Source organism: Molothrus aeneus, chromosome 3 (assembly GCF_037042795.1).
Source record: "Molothrus aeneus isolate 106 chromosome 3, BPBGC_Maene_1.0, whole genome shotgun sequence".
NCBI lineage: Eukaryota > Metazoa > Chordata > Aves > Passeriformes > Icteridae > Molothrus > Molothrus aeneus.
The window spans coordinates 63891892-63904911 of record NC_089648.1 but is presented as its reverse complement, the minus strand read 5'-3'; the positions used below and the strand labels follow the sequence as shown (position 1 = coordinate 63904911).

Sequence of the window (13020 nt, the reverse complement as noted above, 5' to 3'; positions counted from 1 at the left end):
TTTGGCCTTTCTTTTCTTCAGTCTCTCCCAGCATGTCTGGGAAAAACTGTCCTTCTCTTTGGCACTCCTGTAAACCACTTTGGAAGTGGTGCCTTTGTTGGGGATCCAGTTGGCTGCCCTTCCCCAGGAGGAAGGGATGTGTGCCAAGGAGCAAGGCTGAAAGTCTGCCTCTGAATCCTCTTTTATCATTGCTGAAGGCTCCAACAAGGGACATTCCCATGTGACTGGCAGCCCTGAATGCAGGGCCATTGCAGGAGGTGGAGAGTGCTCTGCCAGGGTGCTACACACACATTTCTCTCCCAGGGAAGTAACCACCAGGCACTGGGGGTTAACTGATTCATGCCCTGCTGGTAAATTTCGAAAATCCATCATCTTTGCCTCTCTTGAGGCATAAAATAAAATGTTAGTCACAATAACATTTTATTTGATATAATGGTTTCTAAAAGCCTTCCCTTTAAGGTCCTGAAGGGAAAATAACCCTGAGTGTTAACACAGACATGTTTCATGAACCTGAAATCTCCATTTTGTAACCCAGGGAGCCTCTGATGTGAGGACCCTTCTCTCTGCAGCACCTTGGTTGGTGGAGGTATTTTTTCTTCATTACTAGGTAAGTGAGTAGTTAACAATGTTTTACCACTGTTTTACTAATATAAACTCTTTAACAGATTGCCCTGATTTCTGGTAAAGCTACCAAACAAGGACAAACCGACCGATTCCTGGCAGGTCAGTCTGGAACAAATGGTGGAGGCGGCTCTGTTCTCTGCAGACTTGCTGTGCTCCTACATGGGGAGTCTCTTTACCAGCCTGACTGAATTACAGCAGAGTGCTACCAAGGAATTTGCAGTTACAAGGAGGTTTATAATGCAGAGAAAAAAAAAAAGTAAAGTGACTTTTTGAAGATTACCAGCTTGCTAGTAATCCAGAGCACAGGCATTGCTGTGATTGTATATTTTGCAGATGCATCTAACCTAGCATTAAAAGTTTCCAGCAGCCTAGTAACAGCATGACAGGTGTTCAGAGCCCCACACTGATGCTATGCTGTAAAATGAGTGGCAGCACTAAGAGTAAAACTCTCAGGCTACATCTCCAGTAGTGAATGAAACAGGCTAGACACTTTTCCATGACCTGAAGCAATGCAGCATGGCCTGGCACACGTATACAAATCTACACCGTTCCCTTTTGCCTCCAGACATGATGGTCATATCTGAGCACGCATTAGGAGAGGTCTGAGGCATCCAATCCTTTTTGTTTCCAGCAATATTGCTAGCTGGCATGGACCAAATCTGTGCCACGGAGCATTGTAACAATTAAACAAGACACATGATTGCAGACCACTGCCCTGGTCCTGTTCTACTTTCTAGCATAGAGACATAGCCTATGGGTATTCCATGGCCTTCTAAAGCCTTTTAAAAGGCTCTCTGGGGCTCTCCCATACTTTATCAGTTTTAGTTGCTGACACCAATGGGTCCTCAGACCTTGCCTGAGAAAACAGCAATGCTTTACACTCACTAATAAATAGATAAAGGGCTTCTTTCACTTGAAAACAGTGACCCATGAACAATTCTTAGAGTATCACGCACCAACCATGTCAAATGACCAAAGAGGAAGCTATTTTAGAAAATAGAACTAATAACCATGGCTGCCTAGTCTGTGAGAGGTTTGGAAATGAAAAGGAACTGGAAGAAGTAAATGGGATACATTTGGTGAATGGTCCCCACTGGATCCTGGGGTTAGGATGTTAACATACTTGCAACAGCACAGACCTGCCATAATGATGAGCTCCAGCTGAGACATCCTCCCATTCACCCATTCCTTCCAGGGATATTACAGGTGCACCCCCAGCTGGTTTTGCTAAACCTAGACATGTTGTTGGAAAAACACATCAAAGTTGGTGTGCATGTGGTTGGTTTGGTTGGTTTTTTTTTTAATCACCACTTTGCATATTCCTACAAGCTCTAAAAAGTTATGTAGAAACCAAGTAGAAAACCTGAAATATTTCTGAACTTTCGGTTTTCCGTATTTCTCTAGACCAGAAATAAGTATGGATAAAAGACAATTCTCTCATTCACCTGGTGTTATTGCTAACACACAAACTGCTGACTGGATTCAAAGCTTGCTGAATTTAAGAAGAGCTTTACCACCAAGAAAATGGCCTCAGCTTCCTGACTACTGATGTGCTCATTTTGAAAACCTCAACATCTATGAATCCATGGGCTTCTTAGATTTAGTGCTTAAAACTAGTGAGAACAATAACAGAAAAACTATGTGCCTAATTGCATTTATTAAGGGTCAGTTCAGTTTTGAATCTACCTTCTGAATTCTGTTGGAAAAAGAAAGGTACAATTCCATTAGGATTCCATGATACCAGTGCAGATTCCACAGGCACAGCTCATATCCCCTCAGGAATGGCAGGAGCTTCTCCACTGAAAGGCCTGATGTGCATTAGTGCAATGGTTTGTGGGCTGCTGAAAGCTTTTAAATTGCACATTTCCAGAGTAAGAGGGTACGCATGGGGAAAGAAAAATGGAAATTAAATAAAAATAATAAATCAGAAAATACTCCACCTGGGGGTGCTGGGGGCTGGAAAGAAGGCCAGGGCTGCCTGCAGAGGCATGGTGGCATTTTGAGGCACCTATAGGGATCCTATTCCAGCTGTGCCATGTGTGGGGTGAGTGCTAAGCCCACGTTTGTCACAGGCTGGGGTCAGGTTGTGGGAATGTAAGAGAAGAGGAGCCAGACCCAAAGGAGGGTCTCTTCTATGTTTCTCCATCACATCCCATGCTCAAAGGGCAGGCTTGTTGAAGTGTGTATTTCAAATACAGTGAGCTGGAAAGTTGCAGTACTGGAGATTACACAGCTGCAAAGTAGGTAAGAACCAGGCACAAACCTCTAAACTGATAAAAAAGAGGAGCAAGAAGAGAAAACAGATACCTAATGAAGTGAACATTTACCTTTTTAACACTGATCTTGGACTGATGGGATGGTGGAAGCAGGAGAGGGAGGAGTTCTAGAGAAAAATGATCTTGAGAACACATTGATTTTTAAGAAAGAATATTCCTTTGCACAGGCATGATGTAAGACAGAGTGAACTTGAGCAACCAATTCCTGAAATTAGCCCTGTTGAAAAGCACTTGGAGGGGAATTCAGCTGTGGTTTGAGACCACAAGGACTTCCAGGAATTAATCTGATCTCCCAGCTCTGTCTGGCACCATGTCAGAGGGAGAGGAGCTGAGATGTGAGCAGGCATTGAGCTGAAGATATCAGATGGAAGTTTTGCTTCTCCATTCTCTGTTAAGAAATGCTGCCTTTGGAAAGCACCATATTTAAAAGAAATAGTTTGTGACACAACTTTAACACATTTAAAATGCACAAAAAATCAGATCCTAACTGTTTAGTAATTATTCTTTGCAGTGTGACAAATAACGTTTCAATATTTGCATGCCCAGGCATCAGTAAACATGTTGAAAAATAAGCCTAAAGCACTAAATTTACACCTACATTAGTGGCTTGCTTTTGAGATAGCCAAGGTGCCCAGCCATCATCCTGACTCCAGAGGAAGCTCTTGGAAGCAAATCAAAAAGGGTAGGGGAAGAGGGGAGCAAAACAGATTGTTGGAGGCAGATCCTGCTTTCTGATTATTTGGCCCCAACACAGTCACCACGCAATCAGGAGTTGGTGAGGGGAAGTTCCAAATTGCACAAATGGCTTCCAGCTCTCTTTTTTTTTTTTTTTTTTTGTTTGTTTGTAGAGCAGAGTGTGCAGAAATGGAGCAGGCAGCAGCAAATCAAACCTTTACTGCCTCCTTGCCTGCAAAAGGAGAGCTGGCACACCTGGGGCTGCCTCAGCACCAGCAGAGTGCTGAAGGAGCGCATCACGACATTGATGCTTTGGCAGGACAGGGAGGCACACCAAGGGCACTGCCCCACTGCTTCAGCAGGAGGCTCATCACCCCCACAGCCGTCTGGAGCCCTTGTGCACAGAGAGCAGCTGATGGAGGACTGCACGGCCAGTCCTAGGGAGCTTCTCCCACTATGTCTCACCCAAGAAAAAGAAGAATCCCCATCAGACTGGACACTTTAGTGGCGTGACCAGGAGCAAAATGCCATGTCTTCTGTCTTCATTGTGATAAAAGTTGAGCGCAGCAGACACGGCTTTCTACAAGTTCCTGATGCTCAAAAAGCCTTGGGAAATTTAAGAAAATGAAAATGAAGCCAAAAGGGAGAGCTAAGCGGGGTTTTCTGTCCACACTTCACTTACTCAGCATTTCTGTCACTGGGCCAGGGAGGGCTGAGATCTGCTTCTCCCCAGAGATAAAGGTTTAAACACAGTGAAGAAGGTAATGATTTTTTTTTCCACCTTAACTGAAACAAAACATATTTACTCAAGGACATTTATGAGGACTATAGCCCACGAATGGCACCTTCCACACCTCAGATTGGATGAAGATCTGTTAGATTAGTGGCTAAGCAGTGTCAGAAGCAAGAAAGTGGCATCAAGATCTGCAGCCATCGTTCAATGAATTTGAACAATGAAGAAGAGAGTTTAAACTTATATAATCTGCTTCATCTGGGACTACCTGACTTGACTAACCAGAATATGAAACACATGAAAAGGAATTCATATAATGGAATAAGCTTTGCTCATTTGCTGAGCTGGAAGAAGCTTCACATGGAAATTTAGGAAAATGCACAAAAATAATTATTGTGATTTCATTTTTTTTTCCTAGAAAAGCTGAACAGAAATACTTTAAATAAATGGTATACAAAAAAACTATGCCAATTTCTGCCTTAAAATTTAAGTTGAAATTAAACATATAAAAATTGCTTTAGGATTTTAGGACAGTCTAAAAAATATCCTTATGCAGTGACAAATTCTGGTATCATTTTAGTGTTCAGGATTGTTAAGAGAGAAAGAGAGGAATTCCTAACAGAAGGGAATGAAAATCGTCAAAGGATTTATATGTTAACAAATAGGATTCTACCAAAGATCATGTATTTCAGCGAAAAGCACCATCTGTCGCCCTTATACACAGAAAGGGGAAAAAAAAAAAAAAAAAAAAAAAAGGAAAAATAAATAAAAACAGATTTTGGAGCTCCCTCTGCTGGAAGCAGTTTCTTTTCTTTGGCTTTCCCTCGGTGCACGTACCACGAACACTTGAAAAAAACCACGACCTTTTCAGCAATAAACTGCACATTTCACTTTATGTGTGATATCAAAGAAGAAGACATTTCTTTCCTCTTTACACAAGAAGACCAAATACACATAAACTAATACTGCTCACTCCCCAACTGGAAAAAAAAAAACCAAAACACAGGATTTAAAGATTGACTCTACTACCAGTGGGATTTCTTTAGCTGTTTTTTTCACTTTTTTGAGCATACTTACAAAGCTTCTCCCACTGCAACCCTGGTCCTCTATTTTCTCTCTACCAAATCAACAGGGAATCAGTAAATTACTGTTTAAAAATACCAAAGGGCATTCTCAATAACATCACTGCAGGAACAAGCCCTACAAATATCATGCCAAACACTGTAATTATTACACATGAGTAATAACTCGTGAGTAACAATTATTATTATTACACATAAGCAATAACTCATGGCAGTCATGCAGCAGAGCTGACACACTTGTGATAAGTTCACACCTAAAATTGTATCTGTAAATGTAATTGGGCAGTGCCCCAAATGCCTGGTTTAGCTGTGGGTGCCCTGCAAGGCTAACATTTTGGGATGAGAACTTGGAGCACGCTGGAAGTGCATCAGCTCAGGCAGGGTGCTGTTTTAAACAACAGTCTTAGAAGGGGATGAAGCACACAGGGGAAGGAGATTTCTTCTTTACCAACCACAAAATGGATTTAAATGCCTTCCTCAACGGGGTCATTTGTCAGTTTTTATCACCTTTGGCCTTTTTTTCTTCCAGCCTTTTGTCTGCAGACAGGCTTGGCCCTGGCTTCAGCTACCCAGTGTATCAGCTGCTGTGCTCAAAGCAGAGCACTCATCCTTTAGCTCAGTGGCTGCCTAGCCAGGCTGGTGTGTGACACACTTGGCACAGCTCACTGGCAAGCCTGGGGATGCTCAGCTTCACAGGGATTTCTAAAAAAACCCAGCACATTCATTGTCTGAGATCCAGCATATACACATATATGTGTGTGCATTCTGTATAGAATGGGTACAAACCTATGGTGGAAGAGATGAGAAGTGAAAGAGGATTCTTGGGGATGCGCACAGGTACATCAGGTACATGCTTTTCAGGAGACAGATCCAGGGTGAAAAGAGCTATGTTAAAATAAGAGCCATAAAAACACATAATCATAGATTGAGGTTACAAGGGCAGCACTAAAGAGTGAAAAATTATGTGAGAAGTGAAAAATGGGGTCACTGAGAAGGAATTAAAGGTGGGACAGCAAAGGCAGGAAGGAAGGACAAAGGAAGAATGCCATCACATCTCACAGTCCCTTTTCTGAGAACTCTCCCTCTCCCCCAGCATCAACCTACACAGAAAGGAACATGAGAAGTCACTTTTTTCCTTTTCTAGACAAGAAAAAGAGGTGCCTTATGCTTTCTAGCTTCTTGTTACTTTTCATCTTTTATTCCCACAAGTACAAGCCCTCCCTTTTAATGTTGGGTTTAAATACTTTGCAGCAAGTCTGAAAACTCTGTGTGACAAATTTTGGTCATTAACATTATCCACTGCTATATTGTAGATGATGTTCAAGATGTAATGATACCAACAGGTCCAACCCACTGCTAGCCAAAGCACTGCTGCTACAGATTAGGAGAGAGTGGCTAAAATCAATATGCTACTAAACAGACCATATTCCACTGTAATAATTACCTTAGACTGCTGAATTTATAATATTATTTTAGTGACACCGGTTCTTTGACTCTAAGATTATATCTGATAACTTCATTTAACTTTATTTAGCTTACTCTGTTCAAGATGAGTAGTAATAGGGATATAATCTCCAGGACAGCTGTTAAAGACTAATATTTATTTCTTGGGTACAGTTACTTACAGAGGATAGAATTACAGAGGGTTATATCACTGCTTAAGTTTAGGGGTCAATGTGCATTAATTCTAGGAGTTTCATTCTTTTCTCCTCTCCTTAAGTATCAAATGCAAAAACTATTGAAAGTATCACCTTGATACTTAATCATAGGAGAAGAATGAACTCCAATAGGTATCCTGTAAGAACAGGAAACATAAAGTGAGTCAGAAGAGAAAAGTGCATTTTTCCCTTCAGTCAGTGCTGATTCTCCCTAGCATGCAGACCAACAATTGCTTCATGTCTTCAGGGTACTATTTTCATGGCTGCTGAGCTGGGTCCATTCCTGGGATCCCCTTGGATACAGCTGGTGGCTGCAGCTGCCAGCAGCTGCTCAGGCAGACTGCAGCTTGGAGCACCACAGCACAGCCACCAGAAAGCCCCAGGGAACAAAAGGCTGCTGTTCCCAAACAGGTGTTTTTCCCTGACCTCCCGCCCCCATGTTCTATTCCCAACATACAAGCATGGCTCACAGTTATATTTTGTTGCATGGCCTTTCCATTACATCTGCCTTTGGGAGTTGTTTTGCCCTTCTCAATCAAATCCGTGGGTGGGATAGCACAGGAAACTGATCTGCCTGAGAGAGCCTGAATGCTAATTGATGGACTGATCTTTAAATCCATGGAATCATAGGATTTTTTGTGTTGAAAGGGACTTTAAAGGTCATCTAGTTCCAAGCACCCTGCCATGGGCAGGGACACCTTCCACTAGAGCAGGTTGCTGAAGCCCCATCCAACCTGATCTTGAATCCAGGCTCCTGTATGTGGGACTGTATTCTACTTTGCTGCCCCCAAAATACTGTGGGTATTCTTCAGAGAGGCCATGGCATAGGGAGGATGCCTTATTTTCAGGTTCTGCTGGGGATGACAGCTGTGCAAACTCCTAACAGATCAACTGAGGCCTATACTGGTTATTTTTGAAAAGCCAGAAGAGGCAAACAGATATTGCCAGTTCAGTGGTAGATGTTGTTGGTGGTGTTGTTGTTGTTGCTGTTGTTTTCATGTCCAGAGGGTAAATTCCTGGTAGTCATATTACACAGCAACAGCTAAATTTGATTTATTTCTTATCAATAATTCCCTTTCTGTTTCATAGACACCAAAATAAAAAGATACCTACTTGCATACTAGATATTGACTAACAAAAATAAGAATTATACAGAAAGTGTGACAATAAGTGAAAAGAATCCTTTAAGGAAGTTGGTATCAGATGCTGATATATCAGCAGCTTCTGTCTGATTACATATCTTGGAAGACTACACTGTGTAGAACATACTTTGGAAGAAGAGAATGGAGAGTCCACATTGGGCAAGTTATCAGCTCATATAAAAGAGAGATGCTGACTGCTGGTCTTTTCATTCTGGCAGGTTTATTTTCACACCAGTTCCTTAAGAAGCATCCAATTCCAAGAAGCTGAAAGAATATAGAGGAAAACCATCTATTTTTACTCCAATCATTTTTGTCATCACGCCCCAGAGCTTATTGTCTGAGCATAAACTGCGTAATGCTGTCTAAAAATAAGCCCATGCACAATATTTAGTACCAGAAAATAAATCTCTTTAGTGCAGGAAGGACATGTTAACTGCTATTCTTACTGATTCCATCAAGCTTTTAAAACTAAACTTAGCTGAGTTTAAGTTACTCTTCCTTTCCAGTCTATTTCTCACAAGTGCTCCACTATCCTCTCCCCAGAAGATCACCAGCCTCATCATCAGGATATTCTACAACTTGAGGCAACAGAGAAAGCATAAAGTTTTCACATCCCAAGATGTTATGAGCTGCAGTGAAGGAAACAGACTTCCTGTGACCTCCCCTTGCAAAATCATGAACAAGAAGGTTCCTGGTGGACTCACTTTCCCCTCAATTCTCTCATCAGAGAGCCCCATATTGGGGCAGAAAGGCTGTTTGACAGTGTTAATTGGCAAATTTACCTCCCCCAAAAGCAAAAAGTGATGGTGAACTGTCATGGACTGTATAAGAATAATCTTAAGAAGGAGTATTATTAATCAAGATCTCACTTTATGAGGGAGTTCTCTAACACTTATGTTTCAAGGATTTCATAGCTGAATTCCTGACAGAAGCTTGTAGTGCTGCCTTCCAGGGGTGCATCCAGATTTTTCCCAGGGAATCAAGCATATGGACTAATGAAAAGGGATGGTGCATGTTAACATCTAAACAGGACTAAGATGGGATGCCTTTGGGGCACACTCCTGGACCCAGGACATAGAAAGTGCTCCCATGTAATTTAAACATAGCTGAAAGTACCTAAGGAACACCTGCAAATTCATGTTGAATGCACCCCAAAAATGTTCTTTGACATGACCTTTTTAATGATTTATCTAGTCAGTCTTTCCAAATTGCAGCCAGAACAAGCCATCTATATGCTTGCAGAATATCAGTTTGGAAAACCACCCCTTTATTCAGCTTCTGCTTGGTCTTGTAATTGAGATAATACAATAAATAGTGTAATTCTGACTGCCACTTCATTTTCTGCATGAATTTCAGCATACTGGTTTTGATTAATTTAAAACCCAGTGTCTGTGCTTCTGCTCTCTCCTAGCAAACAGACATTCCAGATCCAGAAACAGACAGTTAAATTTAATAAACATGTAATGCTCATCTCCTATACAATTTAAACTGACACCATGACCCAATTAAGCTTTTTGGCGTCACAAACACTCTCAGTTTAGGGTGGGTGGTGGGTCTGTGGCAGTAATAGGAACCAGATATTACTTGTATTGTTTGTCTGGTTTAGACATCTCAAATAGAACTCTTAGGAAGCTCCAACAGTGGCAGTTTGGATGAAGAAGTAAAATTAAATTAGACCAAGAGTCTATCAGCAATATCAACCTGGGGACACTGTGAGTTCATGGAGCAATTGTTTTTATGTAGTTTAGATTCCCTGATATGAGTTCAGCATGTTAAGACTAAAAATAAAGATTATATGTGGATTTTTTTAAAAACATGTGTGTGATGTTTAGATTAAATCCTTGAAATTTCCTAATAAATTAGATAAGGTTCTCCCTATAATTAATCTTTTAAAATTAGTTAGTGATCTGAAGTTAACATATCCATCACTCATGAACTTCTAATAAAGCCTGCTGGGAACATAATTTTAATTTGGATATACAAGAAATATCTTCAAAATATAGCACACTAACTCACACTCTCAAAAGAAACCATGCTATCTTGAGTCCTGAATAGTGAGTATAAACAGAGTTCATTTACTCAGAATGGGAATTGTTCAGTGAATGAATAACAAACTGTTTAAAATCTCAACCTGTGTATCCTTGTACAAGGCTCACAGATGACAAACACATGGCACAATGGGATACAGCACCTAAAGGTTTATCTGTACTGGAATAGCTCTATATCTGCAGGCACCTGTGGTGAGTGTGTTTTCTCCCTCATCAGAGGAAGGGAATCTCTGGAGTACCCCAGTGGTGCACTGTCCCCTCCCAAGACAGGCTAATGCTTGTTTAATTTCAGACCTTCAGGGCTGACACTGCCACAGTCTCTCTATTGTCACTAACTCTGTGTTGGAAGCACCTGCACAAGCTTTCCTCAGGGATCTGCTGGTGGGCAGATCTGCAGTGTCCTCAGGCTTGCACCTGGATGTGACACAGAATCACAGAGCCACTAGGGCTGGAAAGGACCTCCAAGATTATCAAGTCCAACCTTTGACTGAATTCCACCACATCAACTAGACCACCGCACGGTCATGTAGACATTTCTTGAACACTTGCAGTGGTAGTGACTGCCACTTCCCTGGGCAGCCCATTCCAGTGCTTAACCACCCTTTCAGTGAAGAAATTCTTCCTGATGTCTGACCTGAACCTCCCCTGAATGTCTGGAACCTGTGCTGAAGTGTCAGATACAGGCAAGCTCCCCAGCCCTGCTCCTCGGAGCTTGCACCATGAAGTGCCCAAAGCAGCAGGCACAGCTGGTTCCCAGCACAGCTGAGAGCCAGGTGAGCCAGCAGGGTAGAGGTGCCTGCTGGGAGGAACTGCCAGCAAAGCAGTGAAGGCCCACTGATTAAGGAACTGTTGAAAACTTTTAAACTGAAGTTAAAGGAACTGAAGTTACAGATATAACCCAGATGCTGGAGTTTCAATTTACACCTCACATTAGTGCAAGGCAAAAGCCTTGATAATTCTGTCCCCAGATCCCAGAGGTCCCAGGCCAGCCTTGCTGATGAGCTGACTGTCATCACTTCTGGGGGCATTAGATAAGTGTGGCAGGGAGCAAACTGGCTGAATTCTGTGGAGTTTTAATCACCCACCAAACAAGCATTTGGAAGGCAGGGAAGCATTAGGGGTCAGTAACAGACTCCTTAGCCAAAACATTCACGGGCCACCAGCAAAAAGCTTGGGAGTGGTAGCTACTTCACCAGAAACCAGGAGTAAAGAAATATAAATATTACCAGGTACAGAAAGTATGTTATTATTGTCTTAACTTTAAGAAGGAAGTTGGCAAAGACATGGTACAGAGAAGTTGGCAATACCCCTCTAAAGATCTTGGATTATGGTATTGGTCAAAGCTGTTTGAGCATAACTCAGAAACTTTTGTGGGCTGCTATCAGAAAAAGAGATATAACTTTTTTTTCCCACAGAGAGAGGAAAAGTCTCCCACCATATTATTCAAGGAAAGTTTTCAAGAGCATTCAGCTCAAACCTGGATTGCTACCAATTAAGCTCATGTTAATCAGCTTAATGCCCATGCTAATGCATAAGCACGTTATTGAGGAAAGGATGAGAGGTACCAAAGCCATCCTTGCCTTGGACACTGCTGACAAGGAGCTTTAAATTGTGCAGCTGCCAGTGATAATACATTGTGCTGAGTGGGTATTTATTGTCTCTCCAGTTCCTTTTCCTGAAAGAAATACTTAAGGATAGAAGCATTTGCTAACTGCATTAGCAAAGAGATCTGGAGAACACCTGACCAGCTCATTCTGCAACCACCTGGGTTTTCAGTCTGAGATTTTGACAGTGAAATGATTTCCAGTTATGTTCCTCCTTGGTCAGGACAGTTTCTTGCCCGGAGCTGAGGAAGGTGTAATGCCCAAATGTCCAAGTCTGTGTGAGTCCATGCCAGGGAGAACTGCTGAGGTATATTAGGTTTTTTAGCCAGATGATAGAACCATAGACTGGCTTGGATTGGGAGATACCTTAAATGTCATCTAGTTCCAACCCCCCTGCCATGGGCAGGGATTATCTTCCATCAGTTCACATTCCTTAAAGCTCCATCCAGTCTCAAAGCTGAGACTTGGCACTTTCATGGAAGGGGCACCCACTTCTGGTGGACAACTTCTCTGGACAATCTGTGCTCACCACCCTCACTGTGATGAAGTTCTTCCTAATATCTGATTTAAATCTATCCCCTTTCAGTTTGTCCTTTGTCCTGTCACTACTGTCCTTGTATCAAGTCCCTCTCCAGCTCTCTTGCAGCCCCTCTTTAGCTACTGGAAGGTGCTCTAAGGTCTCTCCACAGCCCTCTCTTCTCTAGGCTGAGCAACCCAAATTTTCTCAGCCTGCCTTCATAGGACAGGTGCTTCAGTCCTCTGATCATCTTTGTGCCTCCTCTGGACCTGCTCCAAACAGAACCTTCATAAGCTGGGGGCCCGAGAGCTGGATGCAGCACTGCAGGTGGGGTCTCTCCAGAGTGGAAGAGAGGAGGGAGAATCACCTCCCTGCACCTGCTGGCCACTCTTCTTTTGATGCAGCACATGAAGAAAGCACTCCATAGCTGACTCCATGCTCCATGTTCCTTCAGTGCACTCATAATATTGGAACTAATTCTAAAAATAAGAAATCATGGTGTGACCTGGGCCAGGGCACTCTGTTTAAATACCATATGGCTTAGTTTGGAAAAGAGTATTTAAGGTCAAAGTTTGTGTCTTCATCATGGCTTACTGTTAAGTGCAATGGTTTCAGGTAACAAGGGCAGTGCTGACATGTAATATATTAAGAAAGAGTTTAG

At 42.2% G+C, this 13020-nt stretch overlaps 1 long non-coding RNA gene across 1 annotated transcript; it reads left to right on the top strand.

Annotated features, from left to right (window-relative positions):
• The first annotated feature begins 372 nt into the window (after positions 1 to 372).
• LOC136553998 (uncharacterized) lies at positions 373 to 4773 on the top strand. Its single transcript, XR_010783266.1, has 2 exons — positions 373 to 607; positions 3749 to 4773. It is a non-coding gene; the product is annotated as an uncharacterized lncRNA (long non-coding RNA).
• The last annotated feature ends 8247 nt before the right edge of the window (positions 4774 to 13020 follow it).